The sequence below is a fragment of the Aedes aegypti genome, chromosome 2 (genome assembly GCF_002204515.2).
Source record: "Aedes aegypti strain LVP_AGWG chromosome 2, AaegL5.0 Primary Assembly, whole genome shotgun sequence".
In the NCBI taxonomy this organism is placed as follows: Eukaryota; Metazoa; Arthropoda; class Insecta; order Diptera; family Culicidae; genus Aedes; species Aedes aegypti.
In genome coordinates this window covers 333,524,140-333,550,942 of record NC_035108.1, presented here as the reverse complement: position 1 = coordinate 333,550,942, position 26,803 = coordinate 333,524,140, and the positions used below count along the sequence as shown (strand labels likewise).

At 35.8% G+C, this 26,803-nt stretch overlaps 1 protein-coding gene across 6 annotated transcripts in view; it reads right to left on the bottom strand.

Moving 5' to 3' along the window:
• The window catches only part of LOC5572620 (protein turtle homolog A), a 339,330-nt gene extending 322,334 nt beyond the window's left edge, over positions 1-16,996 (bottom strand). Inside the window, exons 1-3 of one of the 6 annotated variants that reach the window (XM_021845982.1) lie at positions 16,556-16,996; positions 4,368-4,669; positions 3,853-4,291 (exon numbers count right to left, since the gene is read on the bottom strand). The gene's annotated coding sequence lies outside the window, so the exon portion shown is untranslated. The other 5 variants (XM_021845978.1, XM_021845977.1, XM_021845981.1 and 2 more) reach the window with 5 other exon arrangements.
• Positions 16,997-26,803: the final 9,807 nt, after the last annotated feature.

Genomic DNA, 26,803 nt, shown 5'->3' with positions numbered 1-26,803 from the left:
AGGTTTACATATTTTTTCTCATAGCCCTTTAATTTTCAGTATAATCTTTCTTTTAAGTGGGTTTATCATACTTGTGAAACATCTTAGATATCTTTTTGTCTTGTTTGCATCGTTTTTTGTCAATATTTTTCAGTTGTGAATGGTTTTGAAATCATATTCTCAAAAACAAGTTATTTCAATTACAGTGACCCAATGTCACCCCCTCTATGGGGTGAGATTGGGTCATTTTTCATTCACTTGTGGTGCCGCTGTGAATAAATATTTGTCTTTAATTTTTTGAAGAGTTGTTAATGTACCATCAAAGTACATACACACCAAATTTGAAGTTATTGGAGTTAAATTGCGATAGTTATTCAAAAAATAAATCGCACATATCCCTTTTTGACCCATTGTCGCCCCCACCGACGGTACATAACATTTATAGGGCATTCCATTCGGGTCGATTTATACTCCATTATCAAAGTTACCCCAAAACAGAAAACCGACTTTCGATTATATGAAAAATTATATATCCATACAAAATAAATCTTTTGCCAATCTTTCTACTGTTATCGATTGCTAGGATGCCAGTTCTTGTTTTAAAAAAAAAATATTTTTTTTTGAAACAGCATGCATAAATATACACGTTTTCCTCGAAAAAAAAAAACTATCAAAGTTACCCCCGTTTTACGGTAATCGCTTGTAAGTCTCACTGCAGATTTCCGCACCGTGTAGCACAAAAATAAACCGTGTTTTGGTCGACTTTTTATTTTTTTTTTAGAAAAGTAACAAGTTGAAAATAAAATTGTGAAAGATTCATTGAGATCGAAGCAAGTTCCAATCTCCTGGATTTTTTTTTTTGTATATTTGTATGGGAAATGAGTTTGAAAACTTCTCAGTCAATTTTCCTACTAATTTGCCTACTTTTAACAGATGGGACTGACTTGCGAATCACGACAGTGCACCCATTCTTAAAACTACCGTGAAGTCTCATAGCAAATTAACATTTGACAGAAATCACTTACATCAATCTGAAATTGACTACATACATGGTTAAATCAAGCGCATTTCTGGTCTGATGCAAATTTCCGGTGCTAGCCTCCCCTAAAATGGAAGTTTTTACCGTACAATTTTTTTACGTGTGTAAAAATTTCTGAATTTCGGGTGAGAATGGGATTCCGGTTAGCATTTTTGTGATATCAATAGGAATCTTAATGATTTCCAAGGGAACCTTGGTGTTTTCTAACGATTCTAACGATTACCATCGAAGTAACTAGAATTCTCATAAAAATCTCAACATTCTCGCCAGATCGAATTGATTACAAGATTTCAACAAATCGAATGAAATACAAGATTTGAACAAAAACTCAACAATTCTACTGGATTCACTAGAATTTTAAACGAGGGTTCGTACTAGATTTCCAAAAAAAAATCCTACCTCAATTCACCACTATGGACGTATGCACGGGTTCACTATTTGACGTTTTAGCGGTGCCGTGTTATTTATGTGACCATGGAAACCAGTGAACACGGCACCGCTCAAACGTAAAATTAGTGAACTCGTGCATATGTCCATTGTTATAATTGATTATTCATTTTGTGAATTCCATTTCTACCGGAGTAATGAGAATATCACAGAAATACTTAAAATTTTCGGTATCCAACATGTTGTTAAGAAAATGCACAGGAGTCTCAAAACTCTACCGTATTGTTTTTCCAAAATCTCAGTACTGGTCTCAAAAATGCTAGGAATTATGTGATTCCTAGTGTGATTGTTGTGCTGACTTGTCGCAAAAGCTCTTCATGGCACAATGGTCGGGCTCTATATAAAGGAGCGTCCAAAACTACCAAAACACTTTATTGAGATTTTTATGGTTTTTATCATTTTAAAATATACCTCATGTATTATATTATTATGATTCCTAATTGAAATTGAACAAAAATTTGAATTTCTTTGATTTTCATAACGTCAAACTGAGTGAAGTCAAAAAAATTGAAAAATGTATCAATAAAATAAAATACAAAATTCATATTTAAGGAATGCAATATTTTCCCAAAGTTACGCACTTTCTGAAAGCTTATGGTTCAACACTTTTATCGAGTATAAGGATGGAAAAAAATATTTTGTTGAAACTTTAATACTGTTCAATATTACACTTTAGTAATTTTGATGATTTTGGACATGAAAAACAACTCTTGTCGCGTCATGTCGTCGCCATTTCGAATATTGCACTTTAAAATGCATCCTTAGATCTTACAACAAACGTTTAAATTTTTTGCAGAAATTTGCTGATTTGCAAGTTAGAGCTATTTGAATAATTCAATATTTCCATACATTTTGACGATATTTTTCACACAAAGTTGATAAAAAATATATTTAACCACTGTTCATACATATTTTGATCAAACTCGTTAAAATACAAACAAAATGTGTGATTTCAGCCAAATTTGATTGCATTTCTTAAAATAAGTTACGTAATGTGTGAATAACCTCTTCTGAAACAATAAAAATGCCAAATAACATATTCAGATTTCATATTTCATCGATTAAGGCGATAAAACTAGTTTTGGCCAAACTTCGTTTTTTTTTTCGACCATTGTGCATGGGTCACAGATTTCAAGCTAAAATTCGAAAGTAGAACATACTACATGTTAGAAAGACTTTTTATTCATACCAAAAGTGTAGTGAACTCTGTAGATTTCGTTTTTGAGTTGATGCTACATGTAGTAAAGTTAAGCGAATTTTATTCATTCCACCCAATGTTTTTTTTTAAATGACAAAGCTTTATAGGAAAACTGCATTCATATCGGCATTGTTTTTTTCATAAGGGCTTATCTGCATGCATCGATTTCTCTTCATCGTTGCTCTCTTCGCGTTATTGCAGAAAATTGATTCTTTTTTCGTAACATATTTTGTGCTGTAGGATGGAGAATCATTATATCTTGCTTCATTAACACGAAATATTACAATAATAAACAAACAAACAAACAACGAAATATTACAGATTTATCTAATTTAGCGAAAATAATTGTGGAAGAGAGGATCAATGAAGAGAAATCGCTCATGACAGTAACGGCCTTATGTAGTACCAGAGTAGATATGTGGATTTAATCACTCCACAATTGCTGCTCGAGGCCAGCTGATAACATTTTCATCGATATTTTGTGAAATCGTGTTGCTGACCACTGAAAGTCTAAAACAGTCTTGCGTAGTGCGTATATGGCAGCAAGCTTTCAAAATAAAACCAAATGCTATTGTATTTAATTATAAAATTTCTTCAATTAAATAACTTATGAAATATTTCGAGTTTGGGTCAAAACTAAGTTTATGATTCATGCACTTATCAATAAATTCTAATCAATTTCATCCTTTTGATTGCTTGCAATAGTTGTTCAATCATAGGGTAAAGAACAACTTGGGCACTTACATGATTGAGTTTGACATAGGGGAAAGTTTCTCGTCCAAATTGACTCAAACTTTGCAGTGGTCCTATGCACTCGTTCCCTAATTTGACGTTAAATAATTATAAGTAATAACACAGCATCGCCCAAATGTAAAATATTGAACTCGTGCATTGATCCATAATGTGACGCATATTGTGACCAAATATCATCTCAGAAGCTTGTCGTAAAAAACAAGCCGCAGTGAATCAAAAGAGACTAGAATAAGATCCGGTTCCTTATTTATGCTAAACGTTGTATACCTAAAACCATCACCATTACTAAGCACATAACTGAACCTATTGGTATAGCTCATCCAATTCATGGCAACATACCTGCGACGCACCTTTATCTCAGTTCCAGTTACATAGCATGACAATTCAAAAGAATAGAAAAGTAAGTCTGACAGAACTAATCAAATAAATCACATACTCGTTATTTTCGTTCCGGTGCCAACGGTGATGTGACGTTTTCCGCTTCCTCTCTCTTACTCGGCTACACTTCCGGCTTTTATGCTGCTGGCGGCAAAAAGCGACTTTCACTCTGAGAAGTATTTCCCTAGGTACGACCTGCCGTTTTTTTCTCAGCACAAGCAATCCAAGATGACTTGCAGGAAGTTTCTTCTTCTCGTTCCCAGAACGCCACAAGCTCCAATCAGCAACATCACACTCGGCAATTTCTTCGTCGGCTGCAATAAGCCCAAGATCAATAGCAGCAGTACCACTTCCTAGCAACAAACCACCATGGGGGATTTCACTTAAACTGATGGGGATCCCAACACTGGAATACACTTTTCGGGGATCATCACCTCACTTGTCGACTCCCAGCTTGTGTGACTTGTAACTTTTTTATCCTATTCTTCTATCCCACACTGGAAAAACTCAAACAAATCGTGGAAATTGATTCCCAAATCTCTCTCGGGTGTACGAATATGTGCCGGAAGGTACCTTTTCTTCCCACAGCCACTTTTGACTGACGTTGGTTGAATCCGAAGGCCCCCCGGATGATTGATGATGCCAACGATCCGACTAGCTCTAGCTCACTGAAGGATGCAAATTTAATGATTCGCCCTTTTCTTCGATTTCTCACGGCGCAGCCTTTACGCCATCACTCACTTAATCACTTCTTCATACGTCGAACCACTGGATGGTGTGCATAGAACTTTCAATCATTAATTCGAATCGATCAGGATTTTCTCTCTTCTTCGTGCAATCGCCGATATTCTTCAAACCATGAAATTATTCCAGATCTAACGGATCATTGAACACATTCACATTCATTTTCCGACCCAATTAATCCCTCGCTTGTTATTGCGATTCGTTGGCTTTGGGTTCATTTTCCACTACTGCCGCCATCGCACCGTGGGAAAAATCGGATTCGTAATTGGACTTATTAAGAAATCGCTAAATAAGAAACTAGAAACAATGCACTTCTGGATAGAAAAAAAAAGTCATATAAGTTGAGTAGTGCAGATAACGACTACCCAGACAACCAGAAGTCGCATAACAGTTCACGAACAAAGTCGTTTTCTCATAAAAATTGCATCACACCCGTACTAAATAGTGGATAAAATCGTCTGATCGATGAGTTTCCTCGCATAAAACGCTATTTTATGGGTTTATATGTACATTTTATTTCGTCCCGTATACTTGTACAAAGAAAATCGGATCAATTCGTAGCAGCTGTCAAATAAATTTTGTTATCATATATTAAGTCGCATAAGAGTATGGATTAGTTCGCAAGAAAATCTACACACTCGCATTACATGCTATTTTTCATCATATAAAATATGCACGTATATCGCCTCCACTTTTGTACGTATAAGGCCTTTTCACGACATCCTAAGCGTGAAGCTATGTACATATAAGCATTGCATAACGCAAAAGCTGATTTCATTATACGTACATTCTGGTTGTCTGGGTAGTACAGACCACAGCAAGTGGTATATTTTTCTTATTGTGCCATAAAAAATGCCTTTTTCAGATATTTTCTGCATTACACTGATAGGCAAAATAAAGTGCCCACCACACCAGCTTTCGAATTTCTCTCATTGAATCGGTTCACATTAAAGTTAGCACACTTAAATCTTTTTTGATATTTTATTTTTGATATTCTTTAAAGTTGTACTTACGAAAATTTGATAAAAAAAAGAATTTTACTCAAAGAAAAAGAAAATCAATTTATATTGAAAAAAAAAAAGTAGTGACAAAATAAAGTGCCCACTTCCTTCTTGACCCCAGAAAAGATGATTTAAGAAAAATAAAAAGCAATTTAATAGTTAATGTGTCCTCCTTTGGCCTTAAGGACTTGCTGGAGGCGCTTCGGCATGCTTTTCACCAGGTTTTGTAGGTGTTGTGGTTCTAGTTCTTCCCAGGCGCGCTTCAAGGCTTCAAAATAATTATTTTTGTTGGTAACACCAGTTTTGTCAACCCTGGCATCGAGAATCGCCCACAAATTCTTGATGAAGTTGAGATCTGGGCTTTGTGGAGGCCATTCCAGCGGTTTAATGCGACAAGACCGGAAGAAAGACTTGGTCTTCTTGGCAGTATGCTTCGGGTCGTTGTTCTAGAGAAATATGAATTTCTCTTCAAGGCCCGTCTGGATCAGCGAAACCTCCAGATTTTCCCGCAAGATGTTGATGTAGGAATCTGCCGTCATTATTCCGTCGGTTTTCACGAGACTTCCTACTCCACTCCATGGAATACACCCCCAGACCATCACATTTCCTCCTCCATGTTTCACCGTTCCTTGGATGTGGCGCTCTGCACCACACACGAGCCCGCCGCTTTTGGTTAAACAGCTCGAGCTTCAGGAGCGCTACATCCAAGGAACGGTGACGCATGGAGGTGTGATGTGATGAAATGTGATGGTCTGGGGGTGTTTTATTAGGCAAATACAACATGACTGGCCTCAAAATCTGTTTGAAGATCAAAAGTTTGTTCTTGAGACAAAGTTTCGATTATATGTTGATAAGTCGATAAAGATATTTTATATATTTGTTACATTTTGGTATAATGCCCAGTGATATTTGAAATTTAAATTTTTATCTGGCATGAGCCCTAGATACCTAACTTCATCTGACCAATTTGTTGGAACCCCTCTCATCGTGATAACATGTCTACTTGATGGTTTCAGATAAAGAGCGTTTTGGTTTATGTGGGAATATTATTACACAACTATTTTGGAAGCATGAAAAATGAGCATTTTTGGAGATTCTGCCTGAGGAATTCCGGGAACGAAAAATATTACCGTTCATCAGCCTGGTACAACCTTCGACGATTCGTTTACGTGAAGAGCAATTCAAAAAGTTAGACTTATGGTTGCCCCGCAAGTATACCCCATTAGGCATGAGAACGTTAGGCACAAAATACATTAGGCATGATATACGTTTGGCATAAAACAGCTTGTGTATGGAATCCGAAAAGTTTTTGATCGGTTTATAGTTGGCGCCTATTGACAAATTACCGTTTTGTCTTAAAATCGAAACATGACTCATATTCTAAAGAATAGTGATATCAAAGGTTATAAATGATGTTCTTAAAACTTTTAAATGTACAGAACTTGAATCGTAGAATAATCGTCCATCAAGTGAAGAAATTTGACTTGTTTTCTTAAAAAGTTGCTTAAGTCGAGTGTTCGGAATAAGTATGAGTCATTTTCGGCAATGTAGACAAAACGGTACACAACGCTGAAGGAGGTGAGTGGTTGTCCTTAAGATGTTACAGATCATAACAAATCTGCAGTATGCATACACAACCCGTCCAGAGGGGTGGATTGGTGTTAAAAGTAGAGACTTTCTGCGTTACTAAATTTTAGAATCAATAAAACGCGCAATACAAGGAGACAATTTGACCATTGTTGTTATTTTAGGTTCCGGGTCATTTGGCCGAATGCCGCTTGGCCGAAATTGAAAACAAAAATGAACTACAGTTAGCATAAATTTATAATGAATTTCAAAGAACTTATTCAGTTTATTCATAAAAAAAATTATCCTTCTTTATGAATTAGCTGAATTACATTGATAAGCTTTTAAGTGTTAGTTTAAGAAACAGTCAGTGCTGAAAGAAGAACATCCTATATGTAAGCAGTTGTTTACTTCTATGCTAGCGGTAATAGCCACCAGCAGATGTTTTGATGTCGCATTTGTAGTTATCTTTTTACAGTAACTAAAACGATTTAAGACTTATTCGTCCTCCTGCTGGATCAGGTTGCTTCGATCCCTCGAATCGTACTATGTAATATATGTCATAGTTCTGACATAAATAAGTCTTGGCTTCTTCTTTTTACAACGGAGAAACAGTGTGCTTTTTGACGTAAGTGTTCACCGAGTCGTTTATTGCTATACGCAAGCAATAATGCAGTGTTCAGCTATCATGTAATCTTTATCTTGGAGGAGAATGACATCTCGCCTAAGTTAACCCTCGACCTGAAAAAGTATGTTTTGAATAATACGTATTATAAGCTTTAATTCCAATAATTATGAAACATATTTTTTTCTTGAAAGAACAGCCTTTGATCAAAAGAAGGAAAAATCTCTTATGAAAATTTAAGCAAGTGTAAGGGGTCATGCACAAATTACGTCACGCTCCAAGGGGGGGGAGTGGGTCAAGCCAAGCGTGACAAGCCTTACAAAATTTCCGAAGGACTCATACAAAAAACGTGACAAAAGAAGGGGGGGTAGGGGTCGAAAAAGTCGAAATTTGGCGTGACATAATATGTGTACCACCCCTAATGTATATAATCATTTCATTTCACCCCTAATGTATATATTCATCGATGGTTTAAAGAAGGAAACATTCCCATTTTAAATATAAGCTAAACTATTGCCGATAGTAATGAAACCAGTTTAACTCGAAAGAATAGCCTATGTTAAAAGGAGGAAAAATTTCTGATGAAATCATTAAATACACTTGAACCCTTATTGCATCGTTGGTAATCCAGTGGCGAATCAATCATCACCTCAGAGTCTTGACGCGATGTGTGGAATTGACAACTTCGTCCTGAATTGAAGGGTCGATGTTATCATTCTCTTGGAGCGCTTATACAGTGACAAACATGACGTCCCGTCACATCATAAAAATCAACAAATAATTTAACTTATCAGTTATTGGGCCACACTTAGAAGTCCTACACATCAGCGTTGTTGCAATTTGAATTTTTTTCATGATTCGGCCAAACGGAATTCGGCCAAATAGCGTTCGGCCAAACAGCATTCGGCCAAACGGCATTCGGCCAAATGGCCAGACACCATCATTTTAAATACAGTTCAACCCATGTTCCCAAATTATCAGTTATTGTTTAGAAGTTCAATCAAATCGTAATTGGTTTTCGTGCGTAAATTACATTTATATGTGCTGTATTTCTCCGTAAATATTAAACTTATGATCAAACAATCAACATGATTGGTGATGTCATTATCAACTAAAATTTTCCGGTGATCTTGGTGCACGTTTCAACTCAGAGCTGGCTCATCATTTTAGTATTGTGAGAACATATCATAGGGTACTCAGTCAATTTGTTTAGCTATGTTTCAATCGATTACAAAATAGCAAAAAGATAGATGTAAATTAAAATTTTAATATGTAAATCAATCTGATATCATTATCAATCTTTCAAGTAACATTAGGCTGGTGTCAGATTAATTTTGCGAACGTAAAAACTGCTTGTGAAATAGGAGCCAACATGTTGGACACATATGACTTAGAATTTTTCGGGGTCTCAGAGCATAACCTACATTCTCATTAAAAAGCTAGTTAGAAAGAAAATTACTGATGGAGATGGTGTCCGGCCATTTGGCCGAATGCCGTTTGGCTGAATTACGAACAAGAAAAGTCAAATTGCTTCATTCGTTGATTTCGATTAAGTGGCCGAACGTCATGTTTGTTGCTATGTTGTTGCTTCAAGAGAATAATTAAATCGGTCCGTTAATCCAGGACGAAGTTGTGAACTCGCGTCAAAACTCTAAGCTGATGATTGGTTCGTTTCTGGATTACCAACGGTGCGCTGGGTTTACCCAAGTGTGATTTTCATCAGATTTTTTTTTGTTCTTTTAAACATAGACTATTCTTTAGATTTATACTGGTTCCATAACTATTGGCAATAATTCATCTTATATATAAATTTGGATTATTTTCTTCTTTAAATCATCGGCAGTTTTTTGTATTTATACTGATATAATATATATTTGCATTACCACCTACTAACATTTTTATAAGTGATTTTTTCTTCTTTTGATCATAGGCTGTTCTTTCATATATGAATATATTTCATAGTTTATTTGAATTATGGCTTATAATACGCGCATAAAGAGTCTCATTAAAGACTTATTTTTAAGCACAAAGGTTAACTTAGGTAAGATGTTATTCTCCTCCAAGATAAACTCTGCACCGTTGCTTGCGTATATCAATAAATCGAACAACTCGGTGAACGTCAAGTAGGCTCACTGTTTCTTCGTCGAGAAAAGCAGAAGCCAAAACTCGTGGTTGCTAAAACTATGAAATAAATCACTTAATACGATTCGAAGCATTGAAGTGAACCGATGCTACAGAAGGACGGAATAAGTCTTAAACCGGTTTAGTTACTGTCTAAAGCTTACTACAAACTCAATGTGAAAACCTCTGCTTGCAGCTATCACCGCTAGCATTGCTTTCATTTAGGATGTTCTTCTTTCAGCATTGACTATTTTGTGAACTAATAGAGCAATATATCAATGATGATTTTTCTTTCTTGTAGAATAAACTGTTCTTTGAAATTCATTTCAAATGCATGCTAACTGTAGCCATCTATTGTTTTCAGTTTAGGCCAAACGACATTCGGACAAATGGCATTCGGCCAAATGGAGTTCGGCCGAATGAACCGGATCCGATGGAAATGTGTACAGATACGATGTCAATACTTATTAAACCATTATGACTCAAAGAAAGAGCATAATTAGTCAGAAGGAAAAGATCGAAATGATTCAAGCGGCTTTTACTTCCATTAAAAATATTTATCGTAAAACTACGAAGAACAGCCTTTGATTTAAAAAACGGAAAAATATTTGATAAAATGTTTCAACGATAATTACATTATAAACTGAAATGGTATGACTCAAAAAGATACGAAGCATATGTTACATCAGCAGTTCTAACGTTAATAATATTCTCAAACAGATACTACGAAGAACAGCCTTCAATATAACGAAGAGAAAATCTCTTATGTGAGCATTAGTACCTAGTTAAGTATATTTTTCTTCTACTTTATCTTCTTGGCATTATACCCCATATGAGACAGATCCTACTTCCCACCTAGTGTTACAGTAGCATTTCCACTGTTGACTGAGCGCTTCCTTTGCTTTTTGAACGCTGACTTTATAAAAAAGTGTTTCATTCTATTGAATAAATTTTCCAGCGTTTGAAATTCCGGAAAGTATGTTCAATACTCAAGTGGCTCCATAATTATTTCAAATTTTTTACTAGTTCTTCAGCACAGCTGTTCAAATAATCTTTTCGAAATGTACTTTGAATTGAGTGTACATGAAAGTATAGTAGAAATATGAAGGTAGTTGAGATCAGTTTCAAGGACCAGGTACATGTCAACAGAGATTCATTAAAAATTGGGTTCTAACATGCTCACTAGTGCCATCTTGCGGAAGAATTTTGAACCATTTTGAATCGTCCGTTTGCCTGTCCTTGGTTTTCTGAACAACTTTTCCCGAAGACTTGAAGTTTCTATCTTATCAAAATCATGAGATATAACTAGCTGAAATAATTCAATGCAATATGCTAACTAGTTCCATCTAGCTGCAAGAATGAATTAAATTGTTTGCTTTCACGTTATCTTTGGCCTATGATTTCTGATACCCTCAAGTGGCCGTCTACGAAAATGCAAAAAATATTGTACTAAATTCGTTGGATAAATATTTGACTCTGCTGTAAGAGTCATCATTCTGCAACTTATTGCATATACTACTGTTGCCTTCTAAATGTCTTTGCCATTTGTAACAACTTTGCCGAAGACTCAAACTTTCTATCTTATAAAATTCATAAGATGGACCGTATGTCAAGCCACCTAGCGGCTAAATTACGAACCAAATTGTTTATTTCCGAAATCTTTACTAAGTAGCCATGTTTTTGTAGTGAGCATCAAACTCAAGAGTAATTACTCACTTTGGCCAAATCGTAGCAATAATAATTTTCCATTCCATCAAACTGTTGTCGATGCTCTCCATAAACAAACGTTTTCGTTAAGAATCAAACATTTCAAGCGTTTGCAACTGACGGATTTCACGCCAACTCGACACGCGATTGGCAGCACCCCTTCAGAATCCAATGAAACTTTCTGGATGTCAAAAGTATGTGAAACTAAGATACTTTGCGTACTTTGTTTTTTCAAAATCGATCTAGACTAACATTTGGAAAGGGTCAAAGTTTTTTTTACTTTTTTTATAAACCCGTATAACTCAAAAACGGTAAGACCTACAAAAAAGTGTTGTATGGAGGACTGTCGTGAAATTTCCTGACGTTTTAGAGAAAAATATTGAAAAAATAAAAACACATTTTCTACACCGAAAAAAAAATATTCAAAACTTTAAAGTCGATTACAAAAAACGGCCATTTCAGATTTTAATCGTCCTTAAGCAAAAAGTTTCGTAATTAAATTTACTAAAAGTCGTCCATACATTGCAAACTGGGCATATTTTAGAGAAAAAGTTTTTCTAACTTCAAATTTTTTAAGTCCAAAACTGATTTTTTTTTTCTGAGATTTTGTTTTAAACTGTCAAACATGATCGTGTTTTCAAGTGATAAATGAGTTTGAATCAGAAAATAAATTGTATTTTTTATTGAGAATAGTTAAAAAACGGATTTATACAGTGATTATGTTTTATAAATGAAGGCAATCAATGGACTTCGCCTCTGCCTATGAGGAAATCAACTCCGTCTAACAATCCGACGGATTTTTATGGTTTGAAAGGTATCACAACAGTATTGCAAACATTGAAAAGTAACAACCTTATCCATATCCCATTCTCTTCTAGAAAAAGTGTTGTGAAAAAAAAACTTACTAAACGTACCTGCCTTAAACGCCAGATGAATAAGAAATAATGAATATGTTTGTATTGTTTTCTACCTAAAAAAAGTTGATAAGCTCATAACTCATGATTTTATTTGCAAATAACAGTCTTCTTTTCTACGGAACAAAAAAGACAAAAAGCGTCAAGGACGAAGGTTAAATACTGTTAATTAGCAACTTTTCTGAAAATTATAACGCTGCTCAAGGATATCACTGGAATACTTCCCAAGCAGTGATACACCAATTCTAGATTTACCATAAAAAGATAATAAATTGGAAAATGTTAGTTTTATTATAATATCAGACCCATGACACAGTAGCAGTACAGCTATTTATTTCAAAATTGATAAATCTTGTTAAACAAATCAAAAGTTATTTTTAAGTCAGATGGAGCTGCAGCTCATTATAAAAATAAAAAAAAATGCCAGCTTATGTAATTTCAAGAAAATACATGGATTGGAAGCAGAGTGGCACTTTTTGCCACATCCCATGGCAAAGGCCCCTGTGACGCTATTGGTGGCACTCTCAAGCGAATGGCAAAAAGAGCAAGTCTTGCAAAATACTATGGAAACACAATCGCAACTCCGCGAGAACTATTCGACTGGGCAGTGAAACAAACTGATACATGTATCACCAAATTAAATTTCTGTTATAAATCTAATGAACAATATGTTAAAATGTCAGAGGAATTGGTGGAATTGTTTGATAAGGTTACAACTGTCCCTGGTAACCAAAAATATCATTGTTTTATGCCTATTAGTGATACACAAATTGCAGCCAAACGGTATACCAATTCAGAGGATGAACCAAAAATATTCAATTTATTCAGTAAAGCCCAAAAATAATGTATATATTCATGTGCAGATACTACGTTTTAGGATATATAGCAATAATAAAAATAAAAACAAACCACGACTTTTTTCATAAGCATAATATTTCCAGACACCTGTTAAGATTGGCTTTGACCAAATAAGAAATTAAATATTATTGTGATATATTTCCAACCATAAAAAAACCCATCGGATTTTTAGAAGGAGTTGATTTTCTCACAAGCGGTATGGTGTGAGATCAAATGAATTTAATAAAAAAAAACTGTATAATTTCGTTTTATTTCTTTTGACTACCCCCAATAAAACAAATATAATCTATTTTGTGATTAAAACTCATTTATCACTTGAAAACACGATCAGACTAGACTATTTAAAGCGAAATGAAAATTAGATAAAAAATTCATTTTGGACTTAACAAATTCGATGTTAGAAAAACTTTTTTCTCTAAAATATGCTCAATTTGCAATGTATGGACGACTTTCAGTAAATTTAATTACGAAACTTTTTGCTTAAGGATGATCAAAATCTGAAGTGGCCGTTTTTTTTAAACCGACTTTGAAGTTTTGAATATATTTTTTTCAGTGTAGAAAATGTGTTTTTATTTTGTTAATATTGTTTTCTAAAACGACAGGAAATTTCACGACAGTCCTCCATACAACACTTTTTTGTAGGTCTTACCGTTTTCAAGTTAAACGGGTTTATAAAAAAAGTAAAAAAAAACTTTGACCCTTTCCAAATGTTAGTCTAGATCGATTTTGAAAAAAACAAAGTATGTAAAGTATCTTAGTTTTACATAGTCTTCACACCCAGAAAGTTTCATTGAATTCTGAAGGGGTGCTGCCAATCCCTTTGTCGAGTTGGCGTGAAATCCGTCAACTGTTTGTCTGTTTAAAGCAGCCTTAAGTAGTAGCATTGAACAAAATTTACCCATACAATTATTTTCGCCATTCTAAATTGTTTGTCCCGAGACGAATATTTGTTTACTAACACTGGACTGTCTTGGGGAACCACTTCCCAGTGGAAACCGAAGATGGTGAAAGCATCCTAAGGAAGTGAAATTGGAGGATGATATGAAAAATGGACTGCCACTCAAGAAAAGTTGGTCCAAGTGTTTTACAGAACCTTATGAGTAGTGTGAAGAGGAAAGTTCTTGCTATTGGATATGGAATTCAATTTTGCAAAAAAAATCGCCGGAGATCGTCCGTTGAACTTTATAAAAATAAAACAATCTCTTGAATGGTCTTGATAGATAATGTCACGATGAAGAACATTGCAGAAGACTCTGAATGAATCCCAGACTTGTGAAAAATGTAACCGATTCCTTGCCAATCAATGTACGTAATTCCTTGCCAATCAACACGTAAGAGAATAACAATAACATCAAATTTGGCCAGAATTTCTAAATAGTCTTGATTAAAAACTTTTCTTCAACACAAGCAACGGATTGCTTTGTGGTCTTTGGCAAAGTTCTTCATCGTGAAAAAAAAAACTTTCATGGTCTGCGATTAGATTTTTTTTATTAAGGTCAATGGGTAACCTGTGACAATTATTCTTTGCAAAAGTAAGTTCTCCCATAGTAAATTTCATAAAAACGGCTGGCGCTAACTTAAAATATCACCAAACGAGCTGAAATTTTGCACAGCTATTACTCAAATGACACTCAAAAGGTAGAGCGTTTTTTTCATGTATTATTGCTTCACACTGTTAAACCTACAGTGTGGGACATATGATATGCACCTGAGTTGTTTTCCCATACAAAATGAACGGCTTTAGATAGCTATATGCCCACCGTTTCTCAACCGATTGTTTTATTGTTTTTTTTTTCTGTTTCACAAATTACCTCATTTTTGGATAACTGTTGAAAAATGTTTGTGAAAATTATTGATTCAAAAGTGTCAGGTAAGATGACATCAAGACAGAAAGTGATCTTGCAGAAAAAATACGTCGAACTATCTTGATTTGTTCCTTATCACTTAATGAATTAATGTGCTGATAACATCCAAGTTAATACGAAGAATAGTTTTTTTTGCTATTAGAATTTTTGTCTTGATGTATATTTTTTCTCAAAATTACAACTTTCTGTAACTTTTGAATCAATCAATCAACGTTTTTATTAGATATCAAAATTGAGGCCAATTGTTCATTAAAAGAAATGATTCGGCAGAGATGTACCATTTTGTAGATGATTTTTTTTGTATAGGAAAACGGCTTTGGCGTATTTTATACGTACAATAATGTACATCGATACTGTACGGGGTCCAGATAGCCGTTGCGGTAAACGTGCAGCGAAAGACCTAGCTGAAGATCGTTGGTTCGAATCTCACCGTTCGTGGATCTTTTTGAATAGACCATTTTTTTGACTTCCCAGTTAATAATGTATTTAAGTTTCTGCCACACGATAAATATGTAAATATGGTCAATCAGAAAGAAAGCTATCAGTCAATAACAGTTCAAAAGATCAAAAGAACCACTAAGGTAGAAAGCAGGCTTTGTCCCAGTTCAGACCTAACGCCAGAGAGAAAAAGACTGTGCAGAAAGGTCAGATATAGTGTAATATACGAAAAAAATTGATCACTCTTCTGGCTCAGTAGTGCTTGACATCAACATAATGAAGTAACTCTCCATAGCTCGATGTTAAAGGAACCATTGAATTAGGGAGGTATAGAGTTATAGAATATAAAACCAGGTAGCCATGAAAACCAACTTTTACTATGGTTCCCAAGTCGATATCGAGATACCAAATATCGAGTAAGGGAGAGTCTACTGTATATTCTTATTTGCTCAAAAGCAAAAACTCCTTATTTAAACTCAAAAATGTTGTGACTTAGATTTAGGATAAAATAGTTCATATTATATTTTTTTTTGGGACTTGATGATGCACGTCATCAAATTTATCACTATTTTGGACGATAGTGCATCCGGTTTTGGCAAAAGAAACAATTCGTGTAGTGGAATATGTGAATCCATCACATCCTGAGGGCTGCACATGATGAAATCTGCACCAATCGTTTTATTCAGTAGTTTTCCTCCGGATATGCGGATAAGCGTATTCCAAATGAGTCCGATTACAGGTCCCATTTTTCCCACTGTGCATCGAATGAAATCGGAAAACCACCAGAAAAAAAATCTTCGCTCGTTCCGCAAGTCAACTGTCAATCGCAATCGTTAGCACACTTTCGGCAAATTTTATCCACTTGATTCGGTCAATCTCCGCACATTACGACAGACGCGGTTCACAACATATCACTTCTTACCCGACATTCACTCCAATAGCAGCTCTATAGAGGTCAGTTGTACCCAACGTCAAAAATCCATATCCACCAGAACCAGAAGAAGTGGTCCACCTTTCACCTGGCTAGAGCACAAGTACCCCTATTCGACGGTTGAAGTTCAGCAACGGTACCACATCACACGTAAGAATGCCAACTAAAGCGTACACTCACAACCCACCCAAAACACCTACCCACACCCACTCGTCCTTCCCACTTCCGATGGCGGACGAGGCTTTTTTGAGGCTCCCCTCTTCTGGGAGCGGGGAAGCCGAGACTTTGACTTGGGCCTTGGGGCTGTCTGCTGCTCAGAGGTGGGGGAAACAGGAGAATAATCCACACCTGACCGCGACCAAATTCGACCGAGCCGCTATATCAGCGCTAAGAAGACCGAGGGCCAAGTGAGAACGCGTCCGAGCTGCCCAAAGTATTCCGATAGACTGAAGCTGAGGAGCCGTTTGGGCTGCGAACTGCTGGAAATGCTGATGACGAAGGCTGCTGTAAGGACCGTTTCACGATGGCGAAGGCATTCGGGAAAATCGTTCGTCAGATGGGTGGCTTTTCCATGCTCTCGCTCTTTGTGCTCTTGGGGTTGGATAAGTGACGGTTGAGTTTCGATTTGAGAGCAGCTGTCTGGGTACTTGAGAAAGATTCCTGCTCTTCCGGATAACTCGTCGGGGGAAGCAAATCAGCAGGGCGGAGAGAACAATCATATGCTCTGAATTTGCGCTCTGTTATGATTTTAGAAAAATCAGCTGTTTGGGATAAATCTTAAGAGAAAATGAGAGAAAGAGTGGCAACGTGATTGTTCGAAACTTATTGAGTATTGTTCGAAAACTTATTGAGTTACCGGTTTATTCATTATAGGACAAACTCATTTTAATATGAGTCTACAATGAACAGTGGCAAGTGAAACTATATTCGAATATTCATGATATTGGTTCACGCATGCAAAAAGAAATGCTTCTACTATACTACCATGGATCGCAGTTCAGTTTTCAACATATCTTCAAATGCTCTTTCAACACTGAGGAAACGGAACGTATGAGGTAAGATTTTCTTATGGAATAACGACATAAGAAGTATATTGTTTTTTTTTTTTTTTTTTTTGAGAATCTTATAAAATTCCACTACAGACGTATGAAACAATACTCATTACATAGACAGATATAATTTCAAAAGAAACTCTTTTTGGTTATCATAAGCATTGATCATTGGCTTCCATAAGATAACCTAATAGAGTACGATTTTCTTAATAATTTCATACGAAAATCTTTTGTATTACGTATGGTAATAACATAATATTCTCGATTGAGATTCATAAGCGCGCGTATGACAACGATTAGTAACACTTGTGAAAAACAGTTGACTTCCTTTCAAAAAACACGTAAGAATTCCATACGAATTTCTTATGGAATAAAGAATAATAAGAAAGCATAAGAAAGAATAAGAAGCATCTAATGAAACTCATACACTGAGCCAGAAATTGCGTACGAATTTCATAAGAGAACGCTTGTGAATTGATTTCTTGACTGATTTTCTCTCTTTCATAAGATTCTTATGAAACACAAAACGTCCGATATTCACAAGCAATTCTTGTCGTTATTAATAGAGATCTTATGAATATCTTTATTTTCCTTAATTCAAAGAGCGATTCTCTAAATACATAATGGTCCTAAAGAATTCCATAATTGATATCTATGATCCTTCATAAGAGTATCTTATGATATTATACCTATTTGTATTATGAACGCAATGATCGATGGAAGTTCACAAGTTTTTCTTATGAGTCTCATTAGATGCTTCTTATGTCTTTATTCCAAAAGAATTTCGTATGAAATTCTTACGTGGTTTTTGATAGGAAGTCGACTCTTTTTCACAAGTGTTACTAATCATTGTCATACGTGCGCTTATGAATCTCAATCGTGAATATTTTGTTATTAGCATCTCTCCACGTAATTCATAAGATTTTCGTATGAACTTGTTAAGAAAATCGTACTCCATTAGATTGTCTTATGAATGCCAATGATCAATGCGTTTGATATCCAAAAAGAGTTTCTTATGGAATTATATCTGTCTATGTAATGAGTGTTATTTCATAAGTCTGTTGTGGAATGTTATAAGATTCTCGAATGAAGAACAAAATACTTCTTATGTCGTTATTCCATAAGAAATTCTTATGTACCTCATACGTTCCGTTTCCTCAGTGTAAGAAAAACTTGTGAACTTCCATCGATCATTGCGTTCATAATATAAATGGGTATAATATCATAAGATTATCTTATGAAGGATCATAGATATTAATCATGGAATTCTTTAAGACCATTATGTATTTAGAGAATCGCTCTTTGAATTTTGGAAAATAAAGATATTCATAAGATCTCTAATGATAACGACAAGAATTTCTTGTGAATATCGGACGTTTTGTGTTTCATAAGAATCTTATGAAAGAGAGAAAACCAGTCAAGAAATCAATTCACAAGCGTTCTCTTATGAAATTCGTACGCAATTTCTGGCTCAGTGAACTTAGGGGAAGACGGGGTAAGACCGCCCGTCTAAGCAATTAAATTCATATGTCAAAATCAAGAATCAATAAATACTTTTTCGACACAACATGTCGTTTTTTGAAGCCTTGGGCATGATCAAAATACATCACAAGTGTTGTATTCGTTAAAATTTATTTATTTCATGGAGCTTGAAAAAGTGATTTCTTATCACTATTTTTTCTAGCGACGGGGTAAAACCGCCCACCCACGGGGTAAAAGCGACCACCTCGATTTTCGTTCAAAATTTTGCGAAAAAATATATCAGTTCCCTGTTATTCTAAAAAGTATATTGTTTTATGATTTCTCTATTGATTAACGTGGATATTGAATAATGTTTAAGGTTAATTATCATTACCTTGAGATACGCATATTTTGGAAAAATATGCTGGTTTGGTTTGTATTTTTTACAAAATTGATTTTATTTAACTAAAATAGTAATGTACAACGTAGTTACAACTTTTAAAATGTTTTCGACATTTTATTTGGTATAAATTAGGGGTGGCGGTTTTACCCCAACAACAGTGGTCGGTTTTACCCCGCTTGCGCAATTTTCACAAGTAGAGGCTTATTTCAAAGCTCAATATTTAAAATTCATATTTCACTTCACTGAAGCATATTACACATTTATGTTAAAGCGTGGACGGGTAATTTGATATGTTTTGACAAAAAATCCCTTCCGAAATCCTTAAGTTAGCATCTGTTAAAATTAGATCAAATTCAGTATCTACGAGCAAAAACGTTGTTTTTGATATTTGTCATTGAAAAAATAATGTTGGTATCACCCAACAATCATGTGTTTATGCAAAGTGCTTGGTGAACTTTCAAGAAAACCGCCATTTTCATGCCAAACTGGAGGTGGTCCGTCTTACCCTGGCGGGCGCTCTTACCCCGTTTTCCCCTAACTAATAACATAAAAAGATTTGTTTGGAAAAATAGCAAAAAAAATAGCAGGTCAAATTGTTCCATTATATAAAGTAACAGCATATCGATCCCACTACAGATTACCGCACCGTGTAACACAAAAATTAATCATTTTTTGATCGTCTTTATATTTTTTCTCGTGAATAAATCGTAGCGAAGAGCAAATGGTAAAGTTTCACTAATATTTGAACATGTTTTAATGCTTTAAGGAATTTTTTGAATATGGAATCGTATGGAAAACGAGTTTAGAAGCTTCACAGCCCATTTTCTCGCTGCCTACTTTTTACAGATGGAAGACTGACATGCAATTTACGGCAGTATACACCTTTAAATTAAATGTTTTTATAAAGCTTGTTTCTATAACAACTTTTGCCTTATTCAAATTTTATAGGCACGAGTTCTAATACATATTTGAATATCAATTCAAACTGACTGACCAAGCTATATAGTCGCTTGAAGAGATGGGCAAATAAGTCCAATTTTGGGAGCAAACCGTAGGCGACTCACTCACAAAAGTGAATAGACTCTTTTGATCGATTCAGTGACTCATGAGAAAAAATTAAAATATTATGTGTGAAGCTACTGAAAATATGTATACATGTCTTCTGTACTTAATTATGATAAATTCAGCTCAAAAGTGTCCCTGGTAATTCTTGATCTCTCTTCCGAAAATAACAGTGCTAGAGAATTGTGACAATTCTGAAAAGACTCTTGAATCGTTCACTCATTTGTGAGAGTCGACTCTTTTGAACAACTTGTGAGTAAGACTCACAAAAGTAAATCGACTTGATTGATCGATTGAAGGCCTCATTTATAAGAAATAAGCGTACAATTCGTAGTTGCTACTCCGTGATTGACCAGAACAATCGAAGTTGCACAGGGAATTAATGAATGAGGCTTGGGCTTAGCTTACCATTCTTCAATGTGCACAAATCGAGAGCTCAAATTTTAAAAGCTAATAACGTCGCCGGCCACGTCCTTACAGCCATCGGGGAAAGGAAGGAATGTTAGTGTGACTACCGTTGTTACTAGAGACCGAGATCACCTCTGCATCTCCACGGTTGTCATGGAAAGGATATTAGGTTAGTGGGTAAAGTAGATATCTGGGAGCCACCAATGTTTGGTGATGCGATCCATGATATAATTACGCCTAACCGGATTCGCGAAAGAATTCGATAAACGCATTGTACGCCGGACAAGTGTTCATCGCTCGCCCTCGCAAGAGTAAGCGACGCGATCAATAGATCAAACACTACTGAGCGATCGCGGCACTTTTTCACTTCATTTGACCGACGCGCGACATGTTTGATCCTGCCCTCATCGCCCGCCCCCGCAGGAGCAAGCGTCAAGGTCGAAAGATCAAACACTACTCTGAAAGCCTCATTTATAAGAAATCAAAAAAAAAAGTTCATACATTCCGCATTCGCATTGAGCAATTCTTGCTGAAACCAGGCCGCCATCGGCACCCATCGTTCGAATTCCAATTTAATGTCACTGATCGCTAGTTTTCGATAAAACTTAAGAGTGGTCCTTTTTGTCTTCTCAAATTGGTGGACCCCTCGTACGCCAGCTAGCTGACCAGTTTGCGAAAAAGCCCATTTTTTGATAAACCTTGGGTATTTCTTCACGGGATATGTCTCATATTTTGGAACACGTAGCAAACTTAGTGGCATCGTATAGAGAAAGGGTATAGCTTTCATTTAAATTTAAAAAAAAACCTCAGAAAAATGAAGAATAATAAGATGAAGAGTACAAGCAACCTTGTTTTTATTGATAGCCTCTAAATTCGACAGGCCGAGTGCTATTAAGGTGAAAAATTCATTCTACTACTTAAAACCAAGATGGCGTCAAAATCCAAGATGGCCGCCAGATTTTATCACTCAAAATAATACTCTTATTATTCATTCGACTCGAATAAAACACCAACGATTGAAAACTTGTTTCATTGTTGTACGAAAAAATGATGTTTGCAATGATTGCACTCGCCATATACGTCAAAATCGTATAACATGATTTAGAAAATCGTTCATTTCATAGGGTAAAAACCATTGCTTACCTAGTTTCTGTAACCTATCTTACGCAATTTTTCCTCAGCTTTCTGATGGTGATCTCAGAATTCAAAACGAGCGGTGCGCTAATGGTGAAATATAGATTTTTCTAACAAAATTCAAGATGGCGATTTTTTTGGCTTTTAATGAAAGCTATATCTTTTCTCTATACGATGCCACTAACTTTGCTATATGTTCCAAGCGAAATATGAGACATATCACGTCAAGAAATAGCCAAGATTTATCAAAAAATGGGCTTTTTCGCAAACTGTTTAGCTAGCTGGCGTTCGAGGGGTCCACCAATTTGAGAAAACAAAAAGGACCACCCTTAAGTTCTATCGAAAACTAGCGATCAGTGACATAAAATTGGAATTCTAACGATGGGTGCCAATGGCGGCCTGGTTTCAGCGAGAATTGCTCATTGAAAATTAGAACAGTTGTTGAATGATAATTTTGTCACATAACTACTCCAACTATCATACACATATAAAATGCACCAAAGCCGTTTTCCCATACAAAACGCTCAACTTCAGAGAGCTATATCTAAATCGTTTCTCAACCGATTTTTCTCATTTTTCCTGTGACGAACTACAAACTACCTCAATTTTTGATAACTATTGATAAAGTTGTGTGGAAATTTTTGGTTTAAAAGTTACAGATAGGTTGAATTTTGACATAAAAATGCACCAAGACACAAATTGATGTAGCAGAAAAACTACGCGTCGTAGCATCTTGGTGTCTTTAGCGCATTTGTTCATTGCGTGATAAGAACCAAATGCGCTGAAGACACCGAAGCGATACGACGCATATTTTGTCTGATACATTACGTATGCTTTTCTGAATTTAAATCACATAAACTGTGAACCCTCAAATTTGGAGCCAACAATATTAAGATTCAGAGGTGGCGCAAGCGATTTGAAGGTGACTTTCCACGTTATGAAATATGGCCTTCAGTGAAGTCTTCAATAACTAAGTCAAAACAATTTTTCAAATCAATTTGTTGTACCAATAGTTTAAAAACTACTAATTTTGCTTCAAGAGCATGTAAAAAGATTTCGAAACGGGTTATTATTCATGAAATTATGCTCAAACAAAAGTGATTTTCACAGTAAAACAAGGAAAAATTTGGAGAAAACTACTTTTAACTAAGACTAGATTTGATTTTAGACAAATTGGATGTTCTACAAACTTTTAAAATTTGACTTCCAAACTTCATAAATTTAATTTTGAAGAGATTGATCGACCATCATCAGTTTTTTTATGTAAAATATTTATTTAAATGTGATTGCAACACTGCAAATACAGGAATACAGGTAAATTTACCTGATTACGTAACGATGTAATTTACGTAATCAGGTAAATTTACCTGATTTCGATTCCATGTTCCTCCGTAACACTTTTTGCATGATTTTTTTTTGTATGTTTTATAATTTGCGGACGTTGCCTTATTGCAGAGTTTTTCGTCATTCGTGGATTAGCAATGTAAATTACTTCGATGGCACAGGTTTGCCAATGAAGTCATTGTTTCAGGCATAAATTATGTCACAGCAGCTGTTTTGTCTAAGCTGATTAGTTTAACTGCTTTCGCTGACAAGTTCTCCTTCTACATCTACTTGAGAGATGCCCGTATTTCAAGGCACTTGTTCTCCTTCCAGTCCAAATGACGTCGGTCTGATGCGGTGAAACGAAGACGTTATAACCACCAGTAAGTTACCATTGCGCAATGTTTGCATCTTATTAGTCTCTTTACTAAAATTATTTCAACCTGTAGTCTGGCACCTGCCACAAAGCATCGAAGTTAGTCAAGTTTGTTGTGGAAGATGGTTCAAATGTTTTTTGGCAACACGCGTAGCATGGATAACTTTTCTCATGGTGTCGTGCTGTTCATCTCGCGTAACATCGCAGTTTTAGAACCATGACTACGGTTCAAAACTTTTTGATGAAATGATGCAAAGTTTTTGAATCAAGCTTGTTGACACAGCTTTCTTGATTAAATCGTTACAGTTTCAGACATCTCTCATGCTAATTTCAATGACTTTTCATTTGTCGAGAAGTATCAGAATGTGAATAGTTCAAATCATATCCTATTCTAGTCCATCTGTTGTATAGCTTTGCAACCAATTTCAAAAATCCTGAAGATAAACTTAAAGTTAGGAAACGCGAAAACCTAATTGCGGCAATCTAATTAGCTTTTGTCACTTCCAGGCCCATAAAAAGCCGCACGAGAACAAACACCGGGCCATTGATTTTGCAGACATAAAAAACCGTCGGACTGAAGATCGTTAGAAGATAAAACTTTCCCGGAACGACATTCTGGCGAAAGCCGTGAAGGAGACGCTCCTACCAGTGCGGTGCCGTTGACAATGACAGTGACATGGGCCAGACTCTGCCGCTGATTGTCGCACGACTTGGTTGTCGGTCAATTTGGTCTTAGGTGAATCGCCTGGAGCAGTGGTTTCCAAGCAACGGAACATTTGATAATCATTCGTTTTAAATTTAAGAACGTTGAGTGCGCATCGTACACAAATTCTTTCTGCTCTCGGAAGTTTTTAAAATTACCTAAAGCAATAAAACATTACTTTTCAGCAATTTTTTTTCTACTACTGATCCCTTTCCGCTTTGTTTGGACCCGTGCCTTCGATTTTTCGTTGGCCCTCATAAGCGAAAGTTAGCGTTGGTAATTCTTCTTGGGCACCGTCTTGGGAAAAAAAAACCTCTTCAAAAATCACTTCTTCTTTTGTTTATTTCTTCTTCTTTCTGGCGCTACGTCCCCACTGGGACAAAGCCTGCTTCTCTGATTAGTGTTCTTATGAGCACTTCCACAGTTATTAACTAAGAGCTTTCTTTGCCGATTGACCATTTTTGCATATGTATATCGTGTGGCAGGTACGAAGATACTTCTATGCCCTGGGAATCGAGAAAATTTCCTTTACGAAAAGATCCTCGACCAGCGGGATTCGAACCCACGACCCTCAACATGGTTTACCGCTACGGCTATCTGGGCCCCTTATTTTATTTATGTTTACTAAATATGAATGATAGTGTTGCCTAACCCAGAACCTCTAAGTAAAAAAAAAATAATTTAATGTTTGAAATGATACTTATATAGGATTTAAAAAAAGAAGTAATTAAAAAAAATATTGTTCAACTTGGAATTCAAAAGAGAACTGTAACCCACAATTGAAGAACGTCTGCCAGGAAGTGGCACCTACCACCAACCCGGAGCTGGAAGACGAAATAATAAAATTTGCACCGACAAAAGTTTTGGCAATTAACATCAATTTTATCCGGGATGCGAGAGATGGAGGTTTAATTCCACATTGACCTTGTTTCCACCGAGCAGGAGGCTTCCCACTGAGATGGGTGAGGAATGACAAGCTCCAGGCGTCGGAAGCGTCTCTGTTGATGACGGTGAGTTAGTTTTCACCGAACTGTTTTTCCGGATTGGATTTTTTCGGAGCGTGGTGCGTACCCACGCTGCTGGTCCTTCAGGAAGAGAGCGATTGTTCGTAAGCGTTGAGCAGACGGATTAGGGTGGCTCATAATGATCATCTATATAAATAAAAATGGAATGGTGTTTGTATGTCACGAAATAACTTGAGAACAGGACATCCGATTGACACAATTCTTTCACTGTTGTCTTCTTAAAGGGCTCCGACGTGTTCGTGTGACTAAAAACTTTAGGGAAGTTATCGGAAAATTTGTTAAAACGGGGGAGTACTAATATGTCATTTTGTATAGGAGATACCATGACATTTTTCAACAGCCTACTTGATGACTTGATGGCAAGATGAAGTTTGCTGGGACCACTAGTACTACATAAATCTCAAGTTACACTCCCTAAATAGGGTCATAAAGCCCTGTCCCAATTTTAGTGCCAAACGCTTAAGTTTAGGTCAAAAACACATGTTTACTCAATTTTCTAATGTTTTCCGTTGGTTTAAGTCCAAAAAACATATTTTTATATATATTTTAGATTTTGTCACACTCCTTGGCTTAAACACAAATTTTGGGTGAATTTTGTTTTCCGTGTCCCTTCCGAAATGTCAGATAGGAACAACCCCAGTGTTAAAAACTAAAACCCCTGTGGTATTTTTGTAGACTAAGCGAACGTCAAACATGATCAAAAGTGTCAAAGTTCATTTATGGACCTAATTTCTAAATTAAAGTTTAAATATTGCTAAAGTAGTTGCAGTAACATGCTCTTTCATGTTATTAAGTAAAAACTAGATTTCATTCAAAATTTTAGGACCCAATTGGTTCATTCGAAATTCCTGAAGCTATCGCGGAAGTTTGAGACGAAACCATCAATTCTAGGAGGGGGCTAAACGAACATGAAGTTTGCATTAAAAATATGGCCAAATATGGAAATATAGTACTACGTTTTGCCCATATGTTGCACTGTAATCGATACAAATTCTTGCGTTCGTAATAAACAAAAAAAATGTTATTTTCTTCAATGTAAAAAAATAAGGTTTACAGTCAAACAGGCCTAATAAAATATGTCCCATCATATTTCTGAATCAACGGTTGTTTAGGGTTATCCGAAAACTTCTGTGAGTGTAGACCTTCGAATTAAGAGAAGTAACCAGAGATCTTTCGAATGTTTTTGACTAACATTCAAACCCAAACAAACGTATTCTCTAATGTATTGACTCCAATGGTTTCCAAGAGTTCTCCAAGGACTCCATGTAAACCAAGTTTCACATTTTCCGTTA